Raw genomic sequence first — 14,473 nt, 5'->3', positions numbered from 1 at the left:
GTCTTGTAGGCCATAATTTAATAGCTTTACAGTTGCTGAAAAATCCTTAATATCTTTTGCTCTCATTTGTATTACCCGAAAAGAGTTACGACGGTTCACCTGCTTTAACAGTCTAATTAGATCTATTGGAGAGTAGCAGACTGCAGAAAATAATAGGTTCTATGAAAATCTACTTGTTCTTTGTAAGTATTTTTTGGCTACATTTATATTTGTATATTGCCTACATTTTTGGTATAAGTTATTTACAGTTTCTTTTGAAACAGATTTTCCTCTCTACGATTCACGTAGTCTATACCTTACCTTCCTGATGTGCTTTCTTCCGCACATTACATTTCCATGATGCTGGTTTGGCCATAACATTCCGTACATTCTTCTTTTTTGGTGTATTTGAAGTGGTTCACGATTTGTATTAGTTTCAATTCCAACCGTACTCCTTTTTTCTACTTCATTTTCATAAACATCCGTTTTAAAACTGTTTGTTGTAATGTTACTTTTATATTCTGCTGTTGCTGTTGCTGTCGCACAATAAATATTCACGTTCGATGGTTGAGGAATAGATCTTCACATAATGTAGGAAATTTTAGTTTTTTTTTACGTAATGAAGTGTTTTTTACTTTCTTCCTCTAATGTTTAAAACAACATTATAAGTTACTTACTTTATAGGCCCACAGACTTTCTCAGTGTTATGTTCCTGTTAGTCAAGAAGTAACACATTTATAACAGTAACAGAAAATAGTACTCATAAAAATAATTTATTGAGCTCACTGTGTATACAAAATTTTAAATAACACCATTATAATATTACGTGATATGGTAAAAAGGGCTCATGATTAAGGTTACTCTAAAAGAAAACTAATTCCGGAATGTGGTATGTGACAGCAATGTCTAATGGATAACTATGACACTCATACAAATTTAAGTCTTGCGAATATTGTTAACTGGTTCGATTTTTTGGACACACTGTAGTTACAGAAATAATTCAATTTATTACTTAGCAGTATTTTCATCACTACTGGTTGGTCTCGGTAGAAGTAGGCGGGATGAAATCATCTGAATCACTGTTCGAGAAAATATCTTGCTCGGATTTATTTTCACTCATTACTGTATAAATAAAGTCACTTCAGGAAAAATTATTTATACGAGTATCCAACAATGAGTAGATAACCAAGAACGTTTCAGTAACAGGAATGCACTTTTAAACCGCCAACACTGCAGAACAAAAGCATGAGCTATGGTTTTGTAGTTACAACCTTGTCAAATTAAAAAAATAACCAATTTCATTGCAGATAGAACTATGGCACAGTACTAATTTCTTTGTTTCTCAACAGATAACAATAAAAGTCAGTTTTCTATAAAGTTCTGATTGAATGAAAGGTTATGAGTACACAATCTCAATTTCACCGATTTTGTCAGTTAGAACCTTGTCAAACCAAGCTCGCGATTAGTCTTAACTGATATACCTAATGGAAAAGTCAGAAATAAAACTCTGTAAGAAGAGAACTGAAAACTGGAATAAAAGAAACTATTTCCTTCCGAAGTGATCAAATTCCCCTGGAAAATGGGAAAATTGGTAAGTTAGTTTAAAAGAAAGTAGAAAACATTAACCGAATTAAAAACATTCAAAGGCGTTCCGATTGATGAAGCTTTTTGTTTAAATGTAAAGGGTTCAATTTTTTGCAAAGCTCAAGAAAGAGTATCCTAGCGTGACGAAGAAGATAAATATGAAAACTGTGACGTCAAAAAACTGTGGTTGATAAATACCATGAATCGAATTTCACAGTCACAAAAGCTTTGCTCTCTTAACACACTTAGACAAGGCGGCTCTGTAATAGAAGTGAGTCAAAGAGATGAGGTGAAACAAAAGTTTGGGCTAGGTCGCAAGGAAGACTGCTCTCCAAAGCAACAAGAATAACTAAAATTATTTTCGGTGGACCTTGTAACACGGTGTTCCACACCTGTACATTCTCACCAACACAATTATCCGCTTCTGAAAGAACACCATGTCATGTAGAATCTGTAGACCTCCGTGAAAGGGAAATAAAGTCTCTACCCCTGAAACTATTTTGAAGTCTGTCATTTGTTTAAAATGAGAGGATGTTCGTGTGGGTTAGTAAAGATGGCAACCCTGACCCGTATTCGCTCATTGTTGGCTTCGCCGCCTCTCCGTGCCTTTCCTTTCCTAAGTGGTACGCCATTGTCTTGATTTGCGACTTTCCACTTAGGGTTAGCATCAGATAACTTTGAAAGGAGAATCGATGGCCCATATCTGGACAATGATTTATTTACCGGGTTAAACCAATACTATAGCATAGCCTCTGAATGTGGCCTTAAAAATAGACAGTGACACGTCAAATGGCACATTTGTTTCTCCTTAAAACAGGTTATGCAATAACTAATTTTTTTTTCTGGAGATCATACACATTTTCGTAATTTACAAATAATGTTGGTAAATCATATTCACTTCGGAATATGTATTATATGTCTTTATCGTGTTAGATTTTACCTTACCTGGTTAACATGTTTCGGCCTGTTATTGGCCTTCTTCAGAACTGGTTCTTGCTGGTCTTGGCGCCTTTTGTTTTGTTTCCCCTCAGGGTGTGTTTGTGTAGTGTAATGTGGAGTCAAAGAGTGTGTGTGTTCTGAAATTGAGTTGTGTGTTGAGAATTTCAATTTCTCTTAACACGAGAAAGACATGTAATACATATTCCGAAGTGATATAGTGTTAAAAGTTGTGTAATCAAGATGTATTATATTCACGTTTCATTCCAATCAGTTGCTGCATTATAAGTACACAATCAAAACAAAAATACACTTTCAGAAACTACATTCTTCTTCCTCCAAAATGTATTCACATATTTTATTTAATGTACAAATAACTATTTATTTTTTGCATATTGCCTACCGAGTGGCACACATAAAGTGCTACAAGTTAGTTTTTCTTAAATGGATCCATAAAACTAAATGCTGATTTTTCATAACCTTATTAGAAAAGAGAGGCCTTTCAGATTGTGCCATGCACGGCATTCCTTTGGGCCCCCTCATAGGGCACGGGAGGACAGCTGTGATATTTTGAATGGAATGATGGAATTTGTTTTTTTACAGTATGTTCTGCTTCTCCTCAACAATTCAGGCGACTATTGTTTGAAACATTTTTTTTTTCTGAAGTGAGATATTAGGAAGTTACAGCGTGTTTGAAATGAGGTATAGTAGGTAAATATATTAAATAAATAGTAACAGTTAACTGAGTTATTAATTTGAATGAATTTATTAAGTGCTAAAATTAACCTCCTTTAACGTCTAGGCCTAAGCACTTATTAATAATTCTTTTGAAAGTCTTCTTCTAACATTTGCCAACATACAGGGAGTAATAGTGTCACACGCTTCACGCATTCGTTTCTTCATATTCTCTTTGGTAGTATGTGCTAAAAACGTGACTTTCTTTTACGTATACCCATGAAACGTAATCCAACAGCGTAATGTCAGGTGAACGGGCAGGCCATACGATAGGTCCAGCACATGTAATCCATCTCCGAACTTGTCGTTTAACAATTCACGTGTACGTCTTACGAAATATGGTGGCTCAGCATCCTGCTGGTACTACATTTCTGTTCTTACATTGAGGGGTAGATTCTCCTAGTGTGTAGGCAATTCATCACTGACAAATGACAGTATGTCTCACCTGTAACTGTGCCTTCAAAAAATATGGACCTATGTTAGGTGGCTTTGAAAACAGATGGTTATCAGAATGTTACTATTGCCTGGATCAAATCTTAGACTGAATTTGCAACGAAAAATATAAAATAATTCTGCTTATGTACAATAATAATTAATTTCTCTAAGCAGATAATTCTTATACTGATACAAACTTAACCTCTTATTTGTCAGTCTATTCTACGTAATACTAAAAATAACTAGAAAACCCCGTCTGATGTTTCTCGCAGTGAATCGCAATTATGTGTTTTTTATTTCAAATTATGGTCTGTTACTTTCTTATACAAAAAATATTTTCTTAGGCTGATCATTTATGACTAGATTGACTCGTAATACTGACTACGAACAAATCCGACCAATTATTTAGGAGAAATAACTGTACAAGACTGATAGCGTAATCAAAACCACTTTTTTTATGAGGAAAGCTGAAGTCTTGTATAGACATATAGAAATGCGAATTTTTACAGTATCATTAAGTTTTCTCTTTTTATTTCGTATTGGCTGGCTTACTTTTTGAATGCCGGAACAGGATGCATCCATACACTCAGACTCATATTGGCCCATTGCCCGCCTTATACAGGTTGGAAGTGATATAGCCTTGCAGATTTTCATACCGAATAACTCATGCTGTATGTAACAAAGAACTATAATAACGTATTGGTGAAAAGTTATTAGTTTTATTTTTTTTAGAAAAAAAAAATGTGTTTCCTCAAATGTTTAACAACCTCTTATTCGGTAACTGTTGCGAGTAGGATCGTGATTTTTGTCCATATCGATAGGAAAACTAATAAAGAATAATTTATCCCTCTGGCGTATTTCAATAATGTGGACAGTTTTCGTGTAAATTTAATTTAAAAAATCTCCAATTTCAAGCCACTGCACGATGCGAGTTGGTTGCAACACAGCGCCAGAGAACAGCTCATCTAGCGAGACACATCGAGTTCCTTGACCTCTTTCATCTGTATCACGAGAAGAGTGTGTTAGCGGCGATGTTTCCGGACTGCTGAAACTTCAAACTTAATTTTTAATTAACCGTGCATTTAATCACAAAATGTAATACAGGTTTTTTATTCATTTAAGTATACTCTTTCGTCCCTTTCAATCTGCAAGGTTATTTCATTTCCACTCTGTATAATTAATTGTCCTAGTCTGGCAGGTGGTCCGTGTGGCATTTGTGAAACTTATGCTGACAGGCGGGCCATCCTACCTCAGTCTTGACAAATCTATATCCCATTCTCAGACGAGTACTTAATAAGCCCTACTGTCCGGAGCGCCAAGCCCTTAAATCCTACATCAACATCGCAGATTCATATTGCCCCCAAGACTTTACTCTAGCTTATTTTTAACTTGTAGATCGTAGATGAAATGAGGGAGATATTAAGAATGTTAATGAAATTGAAGAGGGATCGAACCCGAGCTGCATGGATGCAAGACCAGCGCTCTAGTATCGAGACACAGACGCGATGTTTTACTTCGTATTACGAATGTATAAAAAGAGAGCTTGTTTGTGTTTTGTTGAACCCCTAGAAAATACTGCTGCAGTAAAATGACAACTCATTCGTTTCCTACCCCGTTTTTCTTGCTTCTGTTCCTCTCCTTGACGTGATGCCCTACGTGGGTGGAGTTAGCTTAGAGATCAGATCTCATCAGTAATCGACGTTTTCTTTCGAATCTATTGGCACGACTCAACACAACCTCTCTCTCATACCAATTTGGCAAGCTTTCAATGATCCAAGTCCCTGGCCTGATTCATTTCTGCAGATTGTATTCTCTTTCCTGTATACTTGAGAAGATACCTTCAACCCATTCGGCTATGTGAAAGATATTTAACCGATCAACTATTTACAATCGTCTCGATATGTCATGCGAGATTTGTGTTGGAACATGTGATTGCTGGCTGTTTTTTGCTGGGCTTGATATTCTCCTTGAATAAAGACAGCATTCATTTCAATATAGTATGTAAAATAAGTCATACCTACACATGCTTCTGTTGGACCTTAACCTGTTTAAATCGTATGGTAGCTATTCAGTTATCCGTACTGTATATTCTTAACTGCCTTGATAGCTAACAAACAAACATTCTCATAGGGGCTGATAAAGAAGTTTTTTTTTCTTTCACCATGTTAATAAAGTCAAAACAAGTGCTTATATAAATTTTGGCCACTCGAGCGCAATTACGAGGGCCGTAAAAATAAGTTTTCCTGGGGTCGTTTACAGAAAGAAAACAAGTTTCATTGGACAAATTTATTGGAACAGATACAAATATTGAGTTATTTTTCAACATATTCCCCACTGGAATTGAAACATTTTTCATACCATGGGATCGACATAGAGGTGCAGAAGACTGTCACACACTGGTTCCAAACCCAGTCGGCTGACTTCTACGACACAGGGATATAAAAGTTAATCCCACGGTATGACAAATGTCTCAGTTCCGGTGGAATATGTTGAAGAATAGCTCAACAATTGTGTTTCAATAAATCTTTCCATAAAATTATATTTTATTTGTGTAAACGGCCCAAAGGAAACTTAATTTTACGGCCCTCATTGCGCTCGAGTTGCCAAAATTTGTACAAGCACTTGTTTTGACATTATTAGTATGGTGGAAGAAAAAAATAACTTTATTATCTGCCCTCCGAGAGAATGTTTGCTTGTAATCTGGCAGAGCTCTCGCTTACGATCACCGCCGATCCGAGTTCAAATCCTGGCGATGACGGTGTTATATTTCGGTGGATGAAGTCAAGATTTGAATAACTTCAAGGGAAAAATTGTTCCGGGGCCGGGTATCGATCCCGGGACTTTTGGTTGAATGTACCAGCGCTCTACCAACTGAGCTACCCAGTAGCAGCAATGGTAGTAGTGGTGGTGGTTAAGAACGACCTCTGACAGTGAAGACGATATATTCATATTTAATGTTCATCTAAAATGAGGAGAAAACAATGGTGCTTTAATACATTTTCTCTATTAATCATCATCATAAACATAATCATTTATCATTCTATTGCAGATTCATTTGCACCATTGATAATACCTGTAGCGACAAAGTGACCTGCAATTTCGCCGCATTGATTCTTGGGTCAATAACTTTTCGAAAATTGGTTCTATTTTCGACTTCAGGTGAAAAAAAAAAATAGGATTAAAAGGGTGTCCTATTCGTTAGAGCCGATACAAACAGCTAAATCTGCTTGATGATTGTCAGTCTCCTCGGAAATGATATTATGATGAAACATTTGTGATTATGTTTACATTTATAGCAGTATGTTTTTTTTTTTCTGAAAATTATGAAGATATGACATATGAAGGGAAATGGGAGTATCACGAGAAAACTTTCCGAAACGCCCTTCTATTCTACTTGGATTTGTCGCTCTTATAGATGTGGAAATTCGACTTCTCAGCATTCCGCTAACATTGTGCCTTTGTACAGATGAAACAGAGTCGATAAACGAATACGCCTCAGTTATTTCATAAATTTGTGATTTCCTCTGCCTTGTTTGTTTATGTTTTAGGCAGCCAAACTTTCTCTTTTCATTATTATGTGCTCTTTCCCTCCACAGCCTCGTTTTTGAATGTTTGTGCTCGTTCGTACGCTGTTTTCCGTCACGTTTACACATGCTGTTTATCTTTCCTATAACAGAATCCGCCTTTCCTTATATTTTCCACTTCCATCTCTGTTTTATTTTCATTCTATTTTCGACTTTTTTCCCTCTCCAATTATTCTCTTATCTTGGCTTTACCCCCTCCGCCCCTTCCCGACGCACATCTAATCCCTTTTATTTTTCCTTATTTTCCGTCTCTCGGAGGCGCTGTTGACCCTAAAGAACATCATGAAAATCCTGAGATATAAAATTGAATAGATTCGTAACTTCAAAGAATTCTAACACTGCGAAGTGAGTTCAAGGGACCTGGCTGCAGAGGCTTTGTTTGTCTTTGGCCTTCAAGCTCTCTGCGGGAAACTGAAGGGCGCAGTGGAATAAACGGAGAATTACATTCTTTGGCCCCAAAGCATTAGTGTGGTGCTGGCACATTGGGGTCTTTAACTCCATCTATATTCTCTTCAGACCGACCCTGTTCTTTTCAAAGGGATCAATGGATTGAGCTCTTCCACTTGTATCCGTGGAACCTGAGTTCGTATTACAACGTTTTCACTGACTTGTCCTAGTAGAAGCTGATGCAGCTGACGAATTCTCCCGAAAGGGACCCGAACTTCGATCCTGGGCTCAGACTGTGAAGTTTATGATCGATAAGTCGATTATTGGCCGGTTTTTCACCGAGGTCTTGATCTCTTTCTATCATTTCTTTTCCATCTTTGCTCCATCATTTGTCTATGTTTTACTATCTCTGAATACAGTGCATGAGAAATAAGGTTGTGATTGACATTGCGCGTGTGAAGGCTCGGCATCACCTTGTCCAATCACAATTCGTGACCGAGAGGTGACGTGACGCAAGTTATCAAGCACTCAGCGTTGCCACAGTTCATATCAGATCGTATGGCTGCATTCTATGTCGAGTTCTGAGTGCAGTGCATTGCGCTTTGTTTTGCTCACAGTTCAGCAACGTAATTCATTAACTGACTAATGAGCGTTATACATACTGATACATTTTAATTACCAAGTATTTTAAGCACCTTTATCTCAAAAAGTATTAGGCCTATAGATATCTGTATGAACATTTTACTGCTGATTATTTATTGTTTTAAAAGTGTTGAGCTCTGGTTTAGTAAGTGTATTTTGTGAAAATAGTAAGTTATGATTTTTGTAACCGTTTACTTTTTAAGAAAAATAAAATTAGATTAACATTTATGCACAAAACGTTTTTACCCAAATGACCTGAAACTAGAGCTCAGCAAATTAATGTAATAGTATAGATAATGTATAAAAATGTCATGCTTCTAGCTGAAAATAGAGCTAGAGCTCAGCAATCACTGTAATAGTGTAGATAATCTATAAAAATGTCATGCTTTAGCTGAAACTAGAGCTCAGCAATCACTGTAATAGTGTAGATAGGCCCTAATCTATAAAAATGTCATGCTTCTAGCTGAAACTAGAACACAGCAGTCACTGTAATAGTGTAGATAATCTATAAAAATGTCATGCTTTAGCTGAAACTAGAGCTCAGCAATCACTGTAATAGTGTAGATAGGCCCTAATCTATAAAAATGTCATGCTTCTAGCTGAAACTAGAACACAGCAATCAATGTAATAGTGTAGATAATCTATAAAAATGTCGTGCTTCTAGCTGAAACTAGAGCTCAGCAATCACTGTAATAGTGTACATAATCTATAAAAATGTCATGCTTCTAGCTGAATCTAGAGCTCAGCAATCAATGTAATAGTGTAGATAATCTATAAAAATGTTATGCTTCTAGCTGAATCTAGAGCTCAGCAATCAATGTAATAGTGTAGATAATCTATAAAAATGTCATGCTTCTAGCTGAAACTAGAGCTCAGCAATCAATGTAATAGTGTAGATAGGCCCTAATCTATAAAAATTTCATGCTTCTAGCTGAAACTAGAGCAAGCAATCAATGTAATATTGTAGATAATGTATAAAAATGTCATGCTTCTAGCTGAAACTAGAGCTCAGCAATCACTGTAATAGTGTACATAATCTATAAAAATGTCATGCTTCTAGCTGAATCTAGAGCTCAGCAATCAATGTAATAGTGTAGATAATCTATAAAAATGTCGTGCTTCTAGCTGAAACTAGAGTTCAGCAATCAATGTAATACTGTAGATAATCTATAAAAATGTAATGCTTCTAGCTGAACCTAGAGCTCAGCAATCAATGTAATAGTGTAGATAATAAAAATGTGATGCTTCTAGCTGAAACTAGAGCTCAGCAATCAATGTAATATTGTAGATAATGTATAAAAATGTTATGCTTCTAGCTGAAACTAGAGCTCAGAAAACAATGTAATAATATAGAAAATCTATAAAAATGTAATGCTTCTAGCTGAAACTAGAGGTCAGCAATCAATGTAGTACTGTAGATAATCTATAAAAATGTCATGCTTTTAGCTTTCTTAGTTTCTGAGAAAAAGGCACATATGTTGTGAAGTTCGAGAAAATGAGCGACATGATAAACATCAGAAATACTTGCATTTTCACCAACACATGATACTAAAATTCTTTTGAAATTTGTCAACAAAGCCAGTTATTACAGTCTTCAACAATGGACCAATTTAAGCAACACAGCCAAAGCACAACCTTTTATTTTTATCAAATAAATTCTGAGCTATTTATATTTTATGCAATAGTGGGGAATGGAAAAAAAAGTAGTTTGACACAAAAAATGTATTAGGCCTACGTAATAAAAAACACAATTAGAAATTTTCAATAAATTATATACCAAATTATGCAAGAAAAATCCAAATAATTATCTGGGATACAAAAGCAGAATTGTTGTTTTTTTTTTTTTTAACGCCTTATAAAACAAATTTGCCTCTGCAAATTTTTGGTATTTGAAACATGCACAACATGGAAAAATGACAGAAGATTCTTGATTGTTTGTGATCGGAAAGTGGAAAGCTACAATGAGTAGCATAATCCAGTCTAGCAAACCATCTTCAATGGTTGGGGAGATTATGCTGACCACCTCCGTACTGGTCGGATGATCATCCACATCTGCTGCGGTTAAGTGGGCTTGAGGCTAACAGTCGGCTGGTAGCCTAGATGTGTTAGGGCTGTTTTTATGGGGAAATATCTGCAGTGCATGGGAAAAGTCAGTTTTCACAAACCTTTTTTGATAGTTTATTGACAACTTACACTGGTTTATGTCGATTTGATTTTTTTCTGTATGAATTATTGTAATGGGATAAATGCTTATGTCTCTTTTTCCAAGCGAGCAGATGTTCCGTAAGTTGTCAATAAATTATCAAAAAAGGTTTGTGGACACTGACTTCTGTCACTTTTCCCAGGCACTGTAGATATGAATAAAGTGAAATTATAAAGGCAGGCAGAGTAATTATCTCATGCCTCCATGTTAATTATTGTACCAGCACACTTTATTTGAACCAGGTACTCAGCTTTGAAGCTGTTAGTGGGCTATTGCGCCACTGATTATTATTGTAAAATGATAGTTACGATTTTTACCGGGAGAGAACTGTGTCGAACAAAATGAAGGAAGTCAGAAGAGATAAAAATGTTAACCTTGAGCTATTCTGATGATTGACTATAGTGGTGGTGGCGGTAGTGGTAGTAGTAGTAGTAGTAGTAGTAGTAGTAGTAGTAGTAGTAGTAGTAGTGGTAGTGGTAGTGGTAGTGGTTGTAGTTTTGTGGTAGTATTTCATTTAACGATGCTTTCATTTGTAGAGGCATTTCAGTGTCAAAATCGAACGCGGGCAAGAAATGGCCAACAAACTTTTCTTGGAGCCCTCTATAAGGAACACGGCTCTTTTACTTGTCATAAATCTACGACACGGGACTCACAATTATGCTTCCATCCCGGAGGTTGTCACGCTAAGGATTGTGATAATGATGTTATTACGGCTAGGATTTTGATGAAATTGCGTCTTTTTTTTTTAGTAAGCCAGAAACATAGCTGCTTTAGTATTTATATGTTATGTGATAAACTGAGTGTTTTAAAACATTTGTTAGGACATTTTTTTGCATTTTTTACCTCTTACAACTCATAAGAGCATTTTTTGTTTTATTCGGTCATTTTTGGGGTATTTTCATTTAATTTTGGCCATAAATCCCCATTATTAATGTAAAATATTATTTGTTTCCTTTGATATTTTCTCTACATATTTTTCAATTAATACCCATTATTTAACCGTTTTCTACACAAATATTGTCATTTTAAGGTAGTACACCCCCACGTAATCGATCAGTCCAAACGCCCCTTCAACATAGACTCCTCTATACCTGGTAGTTCCAGATAAGAGTGGTCTGTGGTGGACTACATGGAACTACATCAGGTAAAAATTAATTAAAGTGTACTACTTCGAAAAATTATGTAAAATTAATTATTCAAACCTGCTTTACAGGGAGCTACTACCTGAAAGCCAGATTTGTATAATACATTCGTTACTGGAGGTACGTTAACAGAAAGCCACAATTTAAGTCACACAAGTATTTGTGTGCACTCATAGTTGATTTCTGACGTCTTGTCAGCTCATTTGAGTCGTGTGGATACAAAGGAAAAATTGTGACGGTGTCGTGTATAGTTCCTGGGGTAGCTCAGTCGGAAGAGCGTTCGCGCGCTAAGCGAAGGGTCCCGGGATCGATACCCAGCCCCGGAACAATTTTTCCTTGAAATTATTCAAAATTAAATAAACTTGAATATTGGTACTAGATTTAAATTAATTACAAGTCTAAATCTTAATATTCCTACTAAGCCAATTATGTAAGATCAATTTTTAGGGCATTTTAAGGGCATTTTTGAAAGATTTTTAGTTCATAAATGCATTGTTTTAGGACTTTTTTTCATGATTTATAGGTCATCAAAATCCTAGCCCTAGTGATAGGATTAATTTTTAGTATCGGCGACGACGATTTTATGAGAAAAGATAGATTATAGCCTATGATTGATTTTAGTGGTTGTGATAATATAGGCCTACGTAGTGATAGGATTAATGACTATAATGGTGATGGCGATGGTATGAAATGTTTTTGTACTTGCCAGCATGACGTATCGTAACGTGGCAATGTACGCTGCAACATGTACTGCGTTCATTCTACAAACATTTCGCCGTGCTACAAGTCTGTTTTGTGCAAATTGTTGAAATCTGTCTTGTGTAAATTGTTAGTGCATTCGTGTGAACATAATTACAATAATTGTAGGAGACATTTATTTTAATGAAAATCAAATTACATTTTCTGTTGCTTTAATTGGTTTGTATCGCACTGCTATGAACTTCCATTTTCTGCTTTTAGGTTCCATAGCAACCACAACCACATTCTGCCACATCGAGCTTCTAGCAACGCATGGATACCGAATAGACTGACATGAGAACAGAATCGTGGAGGGGGAATACGATGACTGCAACCATAAAGGCCGATTTACACTAGCAGCAGAATCCTCCTTCTGTTCTGAACCATTTCGTTTCTCATGTTATACCTACATATTATTAGTAGACCTTCTGCATAAATAATGTACAAGATGTAAGTGATATACCTGCAGATTTAAGACAATAGAATACATTAAAATAAATAAAAACCTATTATGCGTTTTCTAATTAAGTGTATGGTTAATTAGAAAATTAGACCGAAAGTCTGCGAAGTTTGGCAGCAGCGCATCGTACGAATACTCATAGGAATTCAGGTTTGAATAACAGGATTCCGTCACTTAGCCAATGCACCAGGGTTGCTAGACTTCCTAATGACAGGCATTAACGATACGTGTTAATCTTTTTATTCAGTTTGCAATAAAACCGTGCATTTTATTGAAGACTGCAATGGAATAAATAATTCCTAATCAGTTACTCTAATAGTAAGAGTAAAAATCAGAATCGTACGGATAGTACTTAACGAATAAAACAGAGTTAACATCTAGAAGAACGTTATTTGTTCTGAGAAAAGTATTGATTTGGGACTAATATCTTACATAAGTGTTCTGCCCATGGGCAGGTCCTTCACTGCAAACTCAGCATTCTCCAATCTTTCCTATTTTCTGTCTTCCTCTTAGTCTCCCCATATGATCCACATATCTTAATCTCGTCTATCCTATACTAGTGTGTTATTAGATTTTTTCTTTTACTCTATCCCAGATTGGATTGGATAAAAATGGGAGGTTTATACCTCGAAGAGGTGGAAAAATTCAAATATCTTGGAGCAAAAGTAACAAATATAAATGACACTCGAGAGGAAATTAAACGCAGAATAAATATGAGAAATGCCTGTTATTATTCGGTTGAGAAGCTTTTGTCATCTAGTCTGCTGTCAAAAAATCTTAAAGTTAGAATTATAAAACAGTTATAATACCGGTTGTTCTGTATGGTTGTGAAACTTGGACTCTCACTTTGAGAGAGGAACAGAGATTTAGGGTTTTTGAGAATAAGATTCTTAGGAAAATATTTGGGGATGAAGTTACAGGAGAATGGAGAAAGTTACACAACGTAGAACTGCACGCATTGTTTTCTTCACCTGACATAATTAATTAGGAACATTAAATGCAGACGTTTGAAATGGGCAGGGCATGTAGTACATATGGACGAATCCAGAAATGCCGGAGGGAAAGAGAACTTTGGGGAGCCGAGACGTAGATGGGAGGATAATATTAAAAGGGATTTGAGGGAGGTGGGATATGATGATAGAGAGTGGATCAATCTTGCACAGGATAGGGACCGATGGCGGGGTTATGTGAGGGCGGTAATGTACCTGCGGGTTCCTTAAAAGCCATTTGTAAGTAAGTAACAGCAATAGAAATACTGTATAACATTAATCACGAAAGTTAAGTAATCACCTCTAAATCCCGCAGGTTATTGTGTCAATGCGGGAGAGCGGAAGTCGTGAGCTATTTGCAGGTGATTCGCACTTAATGCGTAAAAGTTAGTGGTCTGTAATTTAACCACCTACTGATGACAACAAACCTACAGAAGTAACTGGCTCGTTCCTTTGTCACACAGTAATTGGGTGAATCTTGAATAGATTCCTTACTTATATAGGAAAATCGTCGTACTTGAATGAAGAAGGCGGCCATATTTCGCCGTTGTGACGTAATTTGAGGTCGAGTGGGAGAATGATTGCAGTTTCGCCAACTGTCGTAACCATTCATATAATCTTACACACCTAACCAAACCTAACCTAACCTGACGTACTAC

General features: G+C 36.2%; 1 long non-coding RNA gene across 4 annotated transcripts in view; it reads left to right on the top strand.

Moving 5' to 3' along the window:
• LOC138697803 (uncharacterized) overlaps window positions 1-12,874 on the top strand; it is a 285,016-nt gene extending 272,142 nt beyond the window's left edge. For all 4 annotated transcript variants that reach the window (XR_011331614.1, XR_011331615.1, XR_011331616.1 and 1 more), the window contains one exon: window positions 12,588-12,874. This is a non-coding gene — a long non-coding RNA (uncharacterized lncRNA). The remainder of the gene's footprint in view (window positions 1-12,587) is intronic.
• The last annotated feature ends 1,599 nt before the right edge of the window (window positions 12,875-14,473 follow it).

This window comes from Periplaneta americana, chromosome 4 (assembly GCF_040183065.1).
Source record: "Periplaneta americana isolate PAMFEO1 chromosome 4, P.americana_PAMFEO1_priV1, whole genome shotgun sequence".
NCBI lineage: Eukaryota > Metazoa > Arthropoda > Insecta > Blattodea > Blattidae > Periplaneta > Periplaneta americana.
Note: the sequence above shows the minus strand (reverse complement) of the source record. Positions and strands in the feature narration are given on the sequence as shown.